Source organism: Schistocerca serialis, chromosome 2 (genome assembly GCF_023864345.2).
Source record: "Schistocerca serialis cubense isolate TAMUIC-IGC-003099 chromosome 2, iqSchSeri2.2, whole genome shotgun sequence".
In the NCBI taxonomy this organism is placed as follows: Eukaryota; Metazoa; Arthropoda; class Insecta; order Orthoptera; family Acrididae; genus Schistocerca; species Schistocerca serialis.
The window spans coordinates 138,255,663-138,269,915 of NC_064639.1; positions in this window are offsets into that span (position 1 = coordinate 138,255,663).

The following is a 14,253-nucleotide window of genomic DNA, read 5'->3' on the forward strand; positions in this document are numbered from 1 at the left end:
TTGGAAAACGTGCCTTTATTAAGTGATTTAAGTTACTTTGCTGCATCGAGTGTATCTGTTTCAAAAATACTCATGTTGGTAGCTGGTCTGGTTCGAATTCGAAAGTATTTAGTGAATTTTCTACGGTGAAGTGATTTCGGGAAAACATTGCTGCAAGAGAGATTTTTTTATTAATAAAAGTAAAATCCGTTGACGTCAGCGCTAAGTCCTCGCATATAGCCTACACTGGACGCAATTAACATAAATTTTGCGCCATGAGTCATGCAAGGAAAATAAAGCGTGTCGCGTCTACAGCGCAACCATTAGATGTGTATCAACAGTACAGCTGGATAAGGGCAGTCGTAACCTTTCTGGGGTAGTAATGTTAGTGAAGAGATACGAGATGAGAGGTCTAAGATCGACCATGTGCTCCATATAATTTTCAAGTCCGTTTATCGGCGGATCGGAGCTGCTTTTATTTTAATGGCATACTCTTCAGTTTGCAGTCAAAACCACACGTTCTTTCTGCACGACAATGTATATCTCGCAAAGAACTCACATGAAACATTGGAATATTGGCATTCCTTCATAACCTGCGAAATACTGAAGATAAAAACGCACCACAACACCGACGTTCTAACCGTTAACTTCGTTCCGTAACAGTCGATGTTCCACCCCGGCGAGCATAAAGTGTGGCGCATGCGCAGTACATTATCACGACCGACCCCGGAGCAAGCAATAAACTGCGCCAACTTAATGACACGCCGCACACCGCGGACTGACGTATTGTATGTCAAGAGGCAAGCGCTGAGGCAGCTTTCACAGGCGACGAGGCCACGCCCAGTTCATGGTGGAAATGAGCGTACGGCATTGTGGGCCGGGAGTCCCCTATTCAGGGAATGAGTTCATGGTGCCTTTACAGCAGACAAAAAATTTAAGCAGTGTTCGAGCTACTTCTGCTGATGTCTTTAAAATTAACTAGCGAACCACAACATCCTTAGCAAGGCCGGTACTGTTAATTTCTGGTATAATTATTAGCGATAGAATGTCAGGCATTAAACTGTATCATAATTCAAAGATTAATTGCATGCCAGTTGAATTAAGCAATGCTTGCACTAATCGAATCAACTAAGACAAACTGACGGCGTTTTTGTCTGCTTTCAATCCCACGAGATGGAGAGTTAATTGAGATACTAGATAAACTCGTAAGGAGTAGTACATTTAATAAAAACATTGTTCTTTTCTTTCGGATCCAAGAGAAGCAAGAGGGTGGAAGGGTTGGACAGAGAAAGTGAGTTCATAGCTCGTAAAATGAAAAGTAAAAGCAGGAAAATAAACTGGAAGGAAATACATTCAACAGGCAGCGTCAAAAATGTTGATTATAGCACTTTCAATTTAAACTACAAGTATGTCACCAGTGTTTTATTTGCACTTCGCGTTTGAGAGGTTTAAACCTAGACTATCAGTCGCTTTTATGTTAATTAGTAAGACATTTATGTGTTGTGTTTTCGACTTTGGGGTAACCTGTGGCACTGTCTAGTAGCAGAAGATTAAAAACAAAACAATTATATGTTAGTGCTTGGCTCAGTTTTGTATATGTCTTGGATTGACACAACCGAAATATGAATTTATATACTTCCTCCAGCGCTCACATATGCCTTTTTCTATCGTTCTTATATAACCCACAACGTCACATGGGCTTTGTAAAAAGACGTCTACCAGCGAGCAAAGACAAAGAAACATAAAATAATAATGTTTTCAACAATGGTATAACTATTGTTTCAATGCGGAAAACTAAAAATATTAAAAAAAAACATTGGTTATGTAGGGTAATTGAAGGTAACGTTTGGATGGACAGAGAAAGATACAACCAGAAGAAAAACAATGGCTTGGAATGCTTTTGGTAAATTAAACAAAACTTTCAAAACTAATCGACCTATGTAGCCAACGGCCTTGCCGCAGTGGTAACACCGGTTCCCGTCAGGTAAACGGAATAAAGCGCTGTCGGGCTTGGATCTGTGACCATCCGGTCTGCCGAGCGCTGTTGGCAAGCAGGGTGCACTCAGCCCTTGTAAAGCAAACTGAGGTCTCGTAATCTGACATACGGCCGGGAGAGCGATGTGCTGACCACATGCCCCACCACATCCGCATCTAGTGACGCCTGTGGGCTGAGGAGGATGACACGGCTGCCGGTCGGTACCTTAAGGTTTGATCGACCTGTGTTAGCGTGTATTTAGCCTATGACAATCAGATCTGAATCTTTAACACGAATACCACAGGAACACTCAGTGTTGCGCAGATAACAATGGAGAACGCTTCTTAGGAATTACTTGGAGGCACAGATATCTGTCAGATAACTGCAGAAAAAGAAATGAAAATTGATGGAGGTGGATGGATCTTACAGTCTGACGAAATGATGGTGTATGCAACAAAGAAGTTTTGTACTGGACAGCAAAAGACCAAGAAAGCTACTAATCCAAGATGAACGGATGAATTTATGTATGCAGTAACAAACTTCATGGGACACAAAGACCAAATTCAGAGAAACAAAGGCTTCTTTGAGCTCACCTTTGGGTAGTTCATTTTAAACTACAAAATCAGATTGATCCTGTTTATCTCTATTCATTATTCTACGCCTTTCTGAAGATACATTTGAACAACCTTGTTGAAATTTCGAATATTTCATTGTTTACCCTAATAAACATAAATCAGAGCACAGTGACCTCTTTACATTTATCGCTTCCGTGAATGATGCGCTCGTAAGACAACGAACCGAAATTTGTTCTAAAATATTTCTATTACAATACTGGTACTGGTACCGGACACGATGGGAAGGACCAGGCCCCTTTGCTTTTTTCTTTTATCACTCGTTTATTACATCAGAGATATACACATTTTGAGATAAAATTTAACTACATGAAATATTGCTCTCAGTAAAGGTTAACACAAGCAGTGACAAAACTTAGTTGTCTCAAGCGTTTCTGCTGGCAACAAATTTTAAGGAGGCAATGTAAGGTTTATATCAGTTTAACTAAGACACGTAGCTAGTGATAGAATCACGACACAGACACTTCAACAATTTCGGTAACAAATAAATAGCGTGAATTTGTACTCACAGTAACCAACTAACCGACTTCCTTGCCATTGAATAAGTAGTAGGCCATTTGGAACGAATTAGCAACACCCCGCAACTAGGGGAGTTAATACCAATAGTCTTTAAATGTCTTGCTCCACATTAAATAAACAAACGTACAGTAATTAAATAAATAACAAATCACACTATCACACTACGCTCCACTCAAACTCTTCAGTGGAAGCCAAGCCAAAATGAAGATTCCATTAACTCACTAGCACTGAAGTCACACTACAGCTCATCTCTGTGTTCCCAGACACAGACACACATGGGGCAAACTTACACAAGACGAGATTTTGAAGGGAGCACATCAGTAAAACCGGTGGTGGAGCTAAATCGTGCCACTGAAAATGAAGGTACTAGACCGGGGCACAAGGTGGTATACAATGAGGTTGCCTTAGTGCTACACTGCGCTCCAAAATATTAATTCAAATGGCTAATTGAAAATTAAGTACACATAAGCTAACATTAATTAACGAGGAGTGACACCAAGTCGCTCGAAGGGATGACAACACTTAACTGAAAAGACAAATGCCGGAAGCGGCAGTAACATCACACACCTTCTCAGAGTTTTGACAAGGAGTCACTTCGCGCTATACAAGTAAACATTTAACCAAGCACAAGGAAAGAACCCCAAAGAGAAAATTCAAATAAAACAAGGACAGGGAACCCCAACTATTTAAATTTAAAAGAATTATCTCTCCCCAAAGCCAGTGTAAACGCGAAGGCCACACTTAAGAGGCCACCAAAATTGGTTACGTAAGGCTTTATACATTTGCTCCTTTTCTTTGAGAAACACAAGACTGCTCGTGTAGGATACACCAGGCAGCAACCCAAGCTACGCGGTCGCAAGGCACGGCGAGCAAAATCAGGAGAGCAGACAGGCAGGCAGCCAACACATATCCTCCATGCTGAACCGGCAGACCGCGTAAAACCAACTCCACATATACGTGGTTGCTTCCACCTCGTACCTCGCGGCGTCTCAGCAGGTAGCCCGAGCAAACGCAAACTGCCACTCGCCCCACGAATCCGTAAAACAAGGCAAGCAAATGTGGTGTCACCGCCAGACACCACACTTGCTAGGTGGTAGTCTTTAAATCGGCTGCGGTCCGTTAGTATCCGTCGGACCCGCGTGTCGCCACTATCAGAGATTGCAGACCGAGCGCCGCCACACGGTAGGTCTAGAGAGACTCCCTAGCACTCGCCCCAGTTGTACAGCCGACTTTGCTAGCGATGGTTCACTGACAAAATACGCTCTCATTTGCCGAGACGATAGTTAGCATAGCCTTCAGCTACGTCATTTGCTACGACCTAGCAAGGCGCCATTATCAGTTGCTATTGATAATGTAAATAATGTACAGACAAGAGCTACAAGAGCTACATTAATGGATTAAAGTTAAGTATTCAACCATCTGCGTCCGTTTTACTAAGTTCTAGTTTCCTTGTCCTGTTCCAGACCTCACGCCAGCCTGCGTGAGCTTAAACGCGTGCCTTTCGGCTTCCTCTAACATTAGTGGGTTGGCTCTCCTGCCAATCCACAACAGCAAAGATAAGAAACATCGAAGGATCGATAATGGACATCCAAGAGACTGGCGCGCCAGTAACGAGCGCCACGGCTCAAATACGAGTAACAGAATCTGAGTAAGCAGTTAAATATGACGCAAGTTAACCTTTGTAACTCAATTAGAATTATATAGTAATACCTTCAGCTGCTGACGGGCGTTCATATATATCAACGGGGACAAGTGAAAATGTGCCCCACCAAGGACTCGAACCCGGGACCTCCTGCTTACATGGCAGACGCTCTATCCATCTCTCTCTCTCTCTTTTTTTCCCCCGTAGGGCCTCCCATCTCCCCTTCCAGCCCTTCCATTCGCTCTCCTTCATGCGCCTTCTTCGGCGAGCTTCAGTGCCCCACTTTTTTTTATTTAATGGGTTATGAAATTGAATTGCATCTTGAAGACAATGTTAGAAAATTGTAATCCGAATTGATTACGGTGAAAATAACTCTCTCTAAAATACTATTGACTGCATTAACAGAACGCAAAATATTCTTCCATTAGAATTTAAACAAAAATGAGAGAGAAGCAAAAGTAAAAATTAAGAGAGGAAATTAAACTTCTTCAGTGATGCACGTCTTATGCATGAGAATAGTTTTTCCCTACTATTTTTGTGCTGTGGCATGACTCCTGTTACTTCTTGGGAAAACATGATTTTTCGGGGTTCTGTTGAGGCCTTCACGGCTACCGTATCGGTCCCGGGGCACACGAAGACCCCACCGTACTTCACCCTCAACAGCAATCCCCTACTTTGGCAGTCTGTCTTGTTCGGTCGATTTCATATTATTTAGGTATTAACCGATGCCTTGTTTCTGAAACAAAATTTGCATCATATTCCCGAACTTCTTTTTATGGTCTTTGTTCCGGTATATTTTTTGAAGTATTCGTCTTTCATATATTCTCCATATTTTTGTAGATTGTCATTACCTTTGTTGTTAACAACATAATTGACAAAATTTCCGAATAGCCACAAGATGACATTGTTTTTTTGTGGTGGAAAGAAAATTTCTTCTGGGAAGAGTATATCGTGTAGTGTGACTTCTCTTCCATCGGTCCGTTTGAGAAAAGCGACTTGCAATACAATGTCATTCCAAATATTCTTGTATCCATTACAGATGAAGCGATGCTTTAAGGAGTCCAAATTGTGACATTTTTGGAACACATTACTTGCATGTAGTCCTATTGAATACAGTTTTTCATTGGTACTAATAATGTTGTTGACAACTCTGTACCATGACGCTTGCACTTCCGTAGTCAGTGTTTTGTTATTTATATTAGTCCATATTTTTTCCCAGTTTTTGTTGGGATACTTCAGCTCCATTTTATTTTGGTTGTAACTTCTCTATTATATATTTACTTGCCCTCTTATTTATGTCTGTTAAAATGCATGTCAAGTAGCTTAATTCTACATAAAAATCCTTAATATGCTTTAGGTTGTAATTTATGTTCTGAACATCTACTGGCGGCTGTATGCTTTCAGTTTTAAGAAGGTCAAATAGAGCGGCAGTTATGCTGTTCGGCTGCGTCTCTATAAGTTTTAGCGCTCTTATAATGAAGAGGGCACTGTTTTTCCTCCGAAGGTCTGTCAGCCCTAGGCCTCCGTTTTCGGGTCTCGATGTAGTCGTTCCTACTGCTACTCTAAAAAAATGGCCTTTCCATGCGTATCGACAGATTGTGCTCATTATAGATTTCACTACGTCTGGAGGTGTTGGTAATCTGAGCGACATACGCAGCTTTCGAAAGAACTGCACAGTTTATTAGTTTAATTCTTTGCTTGATATTTAAGTCTCTCGTTTCATGCAGTATTACGCTGCCTCTGATTTTTCCTAACACCTGTTTCGAATTAGCAGCCGTTGTTCTTAATGGGCAACTGTAAAACGTTATGCCCAAAGCAGTGTGACGGTCCACCCTGTTTGCCCACGGTAGCTGCACATTGTCAAGACCCTGTAAATTTAAAAAGGAACTTTTCGTTTCATTTATCCTCGCACAAGTTACCCTGCTATAAAGCAATAACTTGTCCGTTAGCTGGGCGCAGTCATCATCGCTCCTTACTAGAACTCCTACATCTTCAGCGTATGCATTTGTAACCGTCTTCAGCCCAGCTATTGTTATGCCTTCTAAGGTTGTGTTCAAAAGCCGTACAAGGGGTTCCAGAGAAACAACATAAAACAGCATGGACAGGGGACTTCACTGAGGAACTACACTAGATATCAACACTTCATTAGTATATTGTCCATTGATCGAGATTTTGGTTCGTATGCCTCTGACGATGTTCATTAAAACCGCTAAGTAGCCATCATTGCAACCTATGTGTTTCAAGGTTCTGAACAGATATCCGTAGTTGACTCTGTCAAACGCTTTAGCAAAATCAATGAAGGCAATGCGTCCATTCGCTGACGATGATGAGAAAATAGAAATAATGTCTCGATATTCACATACAGTCTTAAAAATGGTACGTCGACGGAGACACGTCTGGTGGCGTCCAATGACTTTTTCCAAAGTCGGTCCCATTCGTTCTTTAATTACACGTGCAACTATCTTGTAATCTCAGTGCATTAGACTGATCGGCCTCATTTTAGTAATATCTTTCGTGTCCGTACTCCTTCCCTTTGGAAGTAGTACAGTTACACTTTCCTTGAAAGCAGCAGGAATTTCCTCTCCTCTCAAGACGTCATTAACTACTTCCATGAATTGCGAAACTGTGAGGTGCCAAAAGGTCCTATAAAACTCCACAGGCAGGCCGTCTGGGCCTGGAGACTTCCGTGAAGGTGAAGATTTGAGTATATCAAAAACCTCGTGATTCGTAATTACTAACGTTAAACCTCTGTTCTCCTCCTCTGTAACAACTGCCTCTATTCCGGAGTTCTGTAAAAACTCTTGTACTGAGCTGTCGTCAGTAGCATTTCCAGAATATAATTGCTGAAAAAATCTATGTGCTACATTTAAGATATCCCTTTGTTCTGTCAGGACTCTGTTATCTTCCGTTCTGAGGCTGGCAATAAAATTTCTTTTGTGTGTTGTATCAAGTGGTAGGTGGAGGTGTTACCTGCCTCCATCGTCGTTCTAGTGTTGATTTGATTTGTAATCCCTCCAAATGTACCCTCTTGATACTAATCATATATTGATAAAGACGTCTTGAGACATTGGTTGGTCGTAAAGGTCTCTTAAGCAAGAGTAGCAAAACTCCATTGTGTGTCTTGACCACATTGCCCTTTCTTTGGCGTAAGATATCGGCGCTACTCTTATCTTTTCCTTAGCGGTCATAGTCCACCATTCAATATGTGTTCTATATTTAGTACGCATTCTTATGACAGACTGCCAAGTTTCTCGCATCTTTAAAGCTAGAGCGTTTTCAGAGAGGGTACTGATATTTAATTTCCATAGTGGGCGACCCCAATATGTCTATTGGCTCGTTAATTTGATGCTGCACCTCACTCCGAGGTGGTCAGAGAAGGCAGCTGGTATCACCTCGATACTACTGACTTTAGTGTCTAAAGTGGGGGTGACATATATTCTGTCGATTCTGCTCTGTGTAGCACCAGTGATATATGTGAAGCGAACCAGCGTCGGATATTTTATTTCCCACGTGTCAAACCACTTCATGTTGGTGACCAACGCCTGCAGTTCTTGGGAGAAGTTAAAATTTGGTCGCTGATCCTTTTTATTTAAAACGCAATTAAAATCTCCACCAATGACAATTTCTGCAGGGTTTTCTTGGAGTAGAAATAAAATGTCAATTTTAAAAAAGGCTGCCCTCTCTCGTCTCGCATTGTTGCCTGAAGGTGCGCATAGGTTTATAAAAGTGATGTTAAAAATTTGGCAGCTAATTCCGGTCCCGACTCTAAAAGGCACACGTTTGTCATCTCGTTCCCTTCTTTAGCAAGAATGGCTGTTCCACACGCGTTTTCTGGTGCCACATTCAACACCTCTTTGTAACCTGAAACATAAAATTCTTTGACATTAACTTCCTGCAGGAAGGCGATATCTGTATCTGACTGATACAGAAAGTCCTTCAGGGCAGCTACCTTTGCTTGACTCTGAATTTTGCTTATGTTTAAAGTGGTCACGTTATATGTATGGTCCACTATGAGACGCTACAAGACAGTAAATAGAGGACACGGTATTGGAACCGCGTACAATAGCTTCTGTTTAGATATATATATCGTTATTTTATTTTACTTTTATTCCATTGACGATTTTCCTTCTTTTTCCTTTTTTTCCTTTCTTCTTAGAGTTCAGTGTGACAATTTTTAATAAAAAAAATTCTTCCTCAAAAGCTCCTTCCGCCCCCGTTGCATCGGTCTGATCCTCCTTTTCGTCCGCCCAGTTAAATCGTGGCTCGGTGATGTCGTGTCCATGTCCTTGTCCAAGTCGGGTTTCATTGTCCGTATCTAATGTCGTATTGTCATGCAAGGGTTCATATGTTCCGTGTGGCGTGTCAGCCCGTTCTTGTCCCTTGTTCCGATCCGAAGACTCGCCGGCCGCTTCCTTTTGTGTATCTTCGTCCTTCTTTTCGGTCTCCTGTATCTTCCTCAGCCGCTCTCTTAAAGGAGGGTCCAAGTTCTCTGCAGCTTGATGTGCTCTTCGTCCCTTTTTATTTTTTGATGATTTCTGTGAAATCGTCGGTAAATCCTTTGGTGAACTTCCTGGCGACCCCATAGAAGGTCGAGGGGAAGTCACCTGACCCGCCTTCGTGGCGGAAGATATTAGAGCTCCGTTAATTTCGGAGTCGGCCGTTACTGCTGTTTCTACGACACGTGAGATGGGTGGTGTCATTGGTTCGTCTTCTTGCGCCCCCCATTTTCCTATGACGTTTCCTGAACCTGTCTGTGGTGTCCTGTCATCTGTGTGGTTTTCAGTTTTTTGTTATATCACTTCCTCTTTATGTCCATCCACTGTAGTTCCCTCTGGGATGTTGGCCCTTTCGTATGTAACTACCGCTTCGTACTCTTCCATGTCTACATCAGGTATTATCGATGAAGCTTGTCGCACGCTGGAAGAGTTGTCAGACTCAGAGGGCAAGCGCGGTGCGTCCTCAGTGACGTCATTACTGGCCAGATTCTGATTGTCGTCGTCAGTCAACTCCGCGGTGCTGCCCGTTTCCGTGCGCGCGTCGGAAGGTCCCGCCTGCTCGGCCATATTCTGTTGATAGGGGGCCCGGCTAGCTGCCGCGGCAGCGTACGTCACTTGCATGCTAACAACTTGTCCTGGGACAGCCGCCTCGTTAGTCGGTAACTGAGGAACACGCCTTCTACTGCACTCACTTCTGACGTGCCCTGTGGCGTTACATAACGCACAAGTCCGTGGCTGCCCATCGATGGCCACAGATATTCAAGTAAGAAGGGATATGTCGTAAGAGCTCAATCTTAATCTGTCTATTTCCATTCAAAACCGGAAACATATATTGCTCCGACCATTTTTCTGCAATATTAGATATAACCCTACCATAGGGCTGAAGAGCAGCATTGATTGCTCCGGCAGGGACCTCGAACGGCAGTTCGAAAACTCTCACTGTTCGAATGTCTAGCCCAGCATGGGAAACAAGAACGTCACCAACGGTTCCGTCTGCATGGTTAAATTTCATTTTCCCACCACACTTGTCAACTATCGAGGAGCACAAATCAGAGGAAATCAATTTAAAAAAGACATAATTGGAAACAAAGGGATAGGCACACCAATAATTTCGTCTCCTGTGATCTTCACTGTTTCTGAAAGCCACCTTTTGATCTCAAAAGCCTTTGGTCTTTTACAGGTCCAATCAAAAGTAAATCTAACCGTATCTCTTCTTTCACAGTTATATTCGTTCATTTTGTCATTTTAAATCACTGAAAGATACAAAGTAAACAAAGCGCTCTACTGGCCTTCGCAACAGCCACACAGCTGCTGTTTACGCCAGTCCCCCTAGCGATGCCGCCACACGTCCGTCCGGCGCGGCGGCCGAGCAGCGAATGTTCATCTGACCCAGCGAAGGTACAGAAGGTAATGCGACTTCTCGCCTCCCGCGAGACCCACATTCTCACCTCACATGTCCGAAAGGACAGACACCATATCCATGTAAGTATATAGTTCTGGCAATACCGGCCATGATCTTCCTCTTCTGTGCGGATGCACACCTGTTACCCGAACTCTTATGGGACTTGATAAGAATGTCTTCCACGAGTAACAAGTGTGTTGGGTAGGGACACTACGAATTTAGTGTGTGGACATATAAGGTGAGAATATGGGTCTCGCGGGAGGCGTGTGCAAGGTAGTCCTTGCAGTCGCACTATCCTCCGTGCCCTCGGTGTCTAAGATGGTTCAAATGGCTCTGAGCACTATGGGACTGAACTTCTGAGGTCATCAGTCCCCTAGAACTTAGAACTACTTAAACCTAACCAACCCAAGGACATAACACACATCCATGCCCGAGCCAGGATTCGAACCTGCGACCGTATCGGTCACACGGTTCCAAACTGTAGCACCTAGAACCGCTCGGCCACTCCGGCCGGCCCTTGAGTTGGGGAAAATTTAAAATGTGAGAAGGCAGTTCATTCACGCGCGAAATAATATGGTGCGGAAAAGAATGACACTAAAATAGCTAGAAAACAGCCAAATCGTTAAAATACTGATGTAGAAAAGAGGGACTTAGTACTCGTATGGTAGAATGAACGACAAACATACGGCGTTTTATTTAGTTACCGCCCAAAAAATTGTTGTAGGGACCAACGAATAAAGTCAGATATAAAGGAACTTGAAGCACATAATTTTTAAGTGAAAAAAAAGGGAGTTACGGGGAAGTGAGTGAAACGACAGGAACAACGGGCAATAACGGGGGATGGAAAGGGGAGCGCGAATGTAATTAGCTACCAGTTATCGTCATCATAAATTTGTAGGAAAAATTAAAAAGCACATTCACCAAAGTTACTATAAAATAAAATAAAAATGCGTCCATAAACATCAGGAGTTACATTATGGGCGGTTTAGTGAAGACAGATATATAATATCACACAAATCGAAGGTAAACGTCTAATTTTTATGCAACTAGATGTTGGTACATAAAAATGTTTTTTAACTTCGACTTTTACCTTCCTTTACTACATCGCTGGGCTAAGGAAGATGACAATTGCCAGTCTGAGGAGTAAGAGTGTGCAGGGATAGCGGCGCGCAGTGGAGTAAACAGTTTTCTTGGTTACCTCACCGTTTTCTAAGGATGATGGAGGAGAAAGTGTTGGTGCATTCTGTCCCGGATTTGCTACATTCTTCGCACTATTTCATATCAAGCGATGAGCAGAGCAAAGTATTCGTATCCCTTGATTGATTGGTTGATTGGTGGGAGGGGACCAAACAGCAAGGTCGCCGGACCCAGCGGATTGGGGAAGGATGAGGAAGGACAATCGGCAGTGCCCTTTCAAAGGAACCATCCTGGTATTTGCCTGACGCGATTTAGGAAAATCACGGGAAACGTAAATCAGGGTGGACGGACGCGGATTTGAACCGTCGTCCTCCCGAATCCAAGTTCAGTGTGCTAATTGCGCCATATCGCTCGATATATTCATTCATATCGTAGGTTTAGAAATCTTGCAGATGTTGTATCCACACGCTAGAGACAATTTGTATCAGTATGCGGGCATAAGAAAGTGTAAGGAGATCCCATCAACAATTTTACAAACAATTGATCCCATATAGAGCAATGAGGTGATTGGTGGACAATAATTATCGGCGTGAAGAATGTGTGAGAACCTTTGGAGAATATATTAAAGGAGTAATGGTATGAAACAGGCAGTCGATCTATTCGACCAATCCCAGATCATATATCTGTGAAACTGCGCAATGTGTTCCAAGACCTAGAAGAATAAGCCTATAACATCTGAGGCACTACATATGTGAGAAATTACGTATGTTGATCAATGTTGTGGTGTGGGAAGCATACTGTCTAGTGTGTGTAGGGAAAATGGAGGACAATCTCGAGAGGTGAGGCAGGGAAGCTGTTTTGTCTGTGGTGCTCAGGGACACTTAAGGCATGACTACCTGCAGAAAAAACGCGATGCCCTTGTATTCTGGTGACGGTAGGCATAGCTTATTCGCTTCTCGTGACATTCAGTGGTCGATTCCGCTATATGTAGTGGTATCTACACACTTCTGATCAGAGAGTGTATGTGTGAGTTAAAGATAGTAGGAAAACAAGAAATCTGTAGGTAAAAGTTAGTTCCAAAGTCGACGCTATTTTTGGAGTCAAGGGTATGTTATCTTAACAGCAAATTCTGACCCCATTTTTGTGTCTGATGTTTATAATAAGCCGCTTTATGCCCTAAGATATCCCACGCGAATGCTACGGTCGCAGGTTCGAATCCTGCCTCGGGCATGGATGTGTGTGATGTCCTTAGGTTAGTTAGGTGTAAGTAGTTCAAATGGTTCAAATGGCTCTGAGCACTATGGGACTTAACTTATGAGGTCATCAGTCCCCTAGAACTTAGAACTACTTAAACCTAACTAACCTAAGGACATCACACACATCCATGCCCCAAGCAGGATTCGAACCTGCGTCCGTAGCGGCCGCGCGGTTCCAGACTGTAGCGCCTAGAACCGCTCGGCCACTCCGGCCGGCGTTTAAGTAGTTCTAAGTTCTAAGGAACTGATGACCTCAGATATTAAGTCCCATAGTGCTCAGAACCATTAGAGCCATTTTAACCCTAAGATACTGGTAGTTGAGGGACAGTTTTAAGTGATACATGGTTTTTTTCACATCAAGTCGTGTGTGGATGGCCGGAATGAATCACTAGGCCACTTTATACGCCACAGTGAATTCCATTTCGTTGCGAATGTTAGGCTAGGTAAAGATCAAGCTAAGGATTCGTGACTTCAAATTGCTAACTAAGTCAAGAGTCGCTCAGGGACAGCCGACTGAATTAACTTTAGTCTCTGATGTTATGCAAGTGACAGGTTTAATCCTTAATAGGGCAAAGGGAAACTTTACTTTTGGATTCTGTTAAAATTGGAGCTCATCAATTTGTTGAATGAGATGGCTACAGCAAGACTGTACTGATCCCGTGTGTCCCAATTTAAACCATCATATAATTTGGACTGTAGCCGTGGTATTGGGCTAGCGTCTTTGATTCGCAATCAAAACATCTTCGGTCCCGGATTCGAAGGCCGCTCTACTTAAATTTTGATCAATAAGCAGCAATGGCTGCCTAAGAAGCTCGGCATAAGATGTCAGCCCCATTCTGCCAAAGGCCTTGTCAAAGAGGGCGGAGGAGCGTACAGAGGTTCAGGGTGCTCCCTTGTCCTAGGGGTGGGAAATTTCCCCTAAAGGCGGAAGAATCAAAAAAGTTGAACGGCATGAGGATGCATAAGGCAATGGAAACCACTGCGTTAAGGACACGTAACGTGTATCCACAGGACATGTGGCCGGTAACTGAAGTGTCGTGATGATCGGAATAGTCCCCCACTCGGATCTCTGGGACTGCCAAGGGGATGGCTACCATGAGAAAAAAACTGAATAATCAAAGAAATAATAACGTGCTGCGAGTCGGGGCGTGGAATGTCAGAAGCTTGAACGTGGTAGAGAAACTAGAAAACCTGACAAGGGAAATGCAGTGGCTC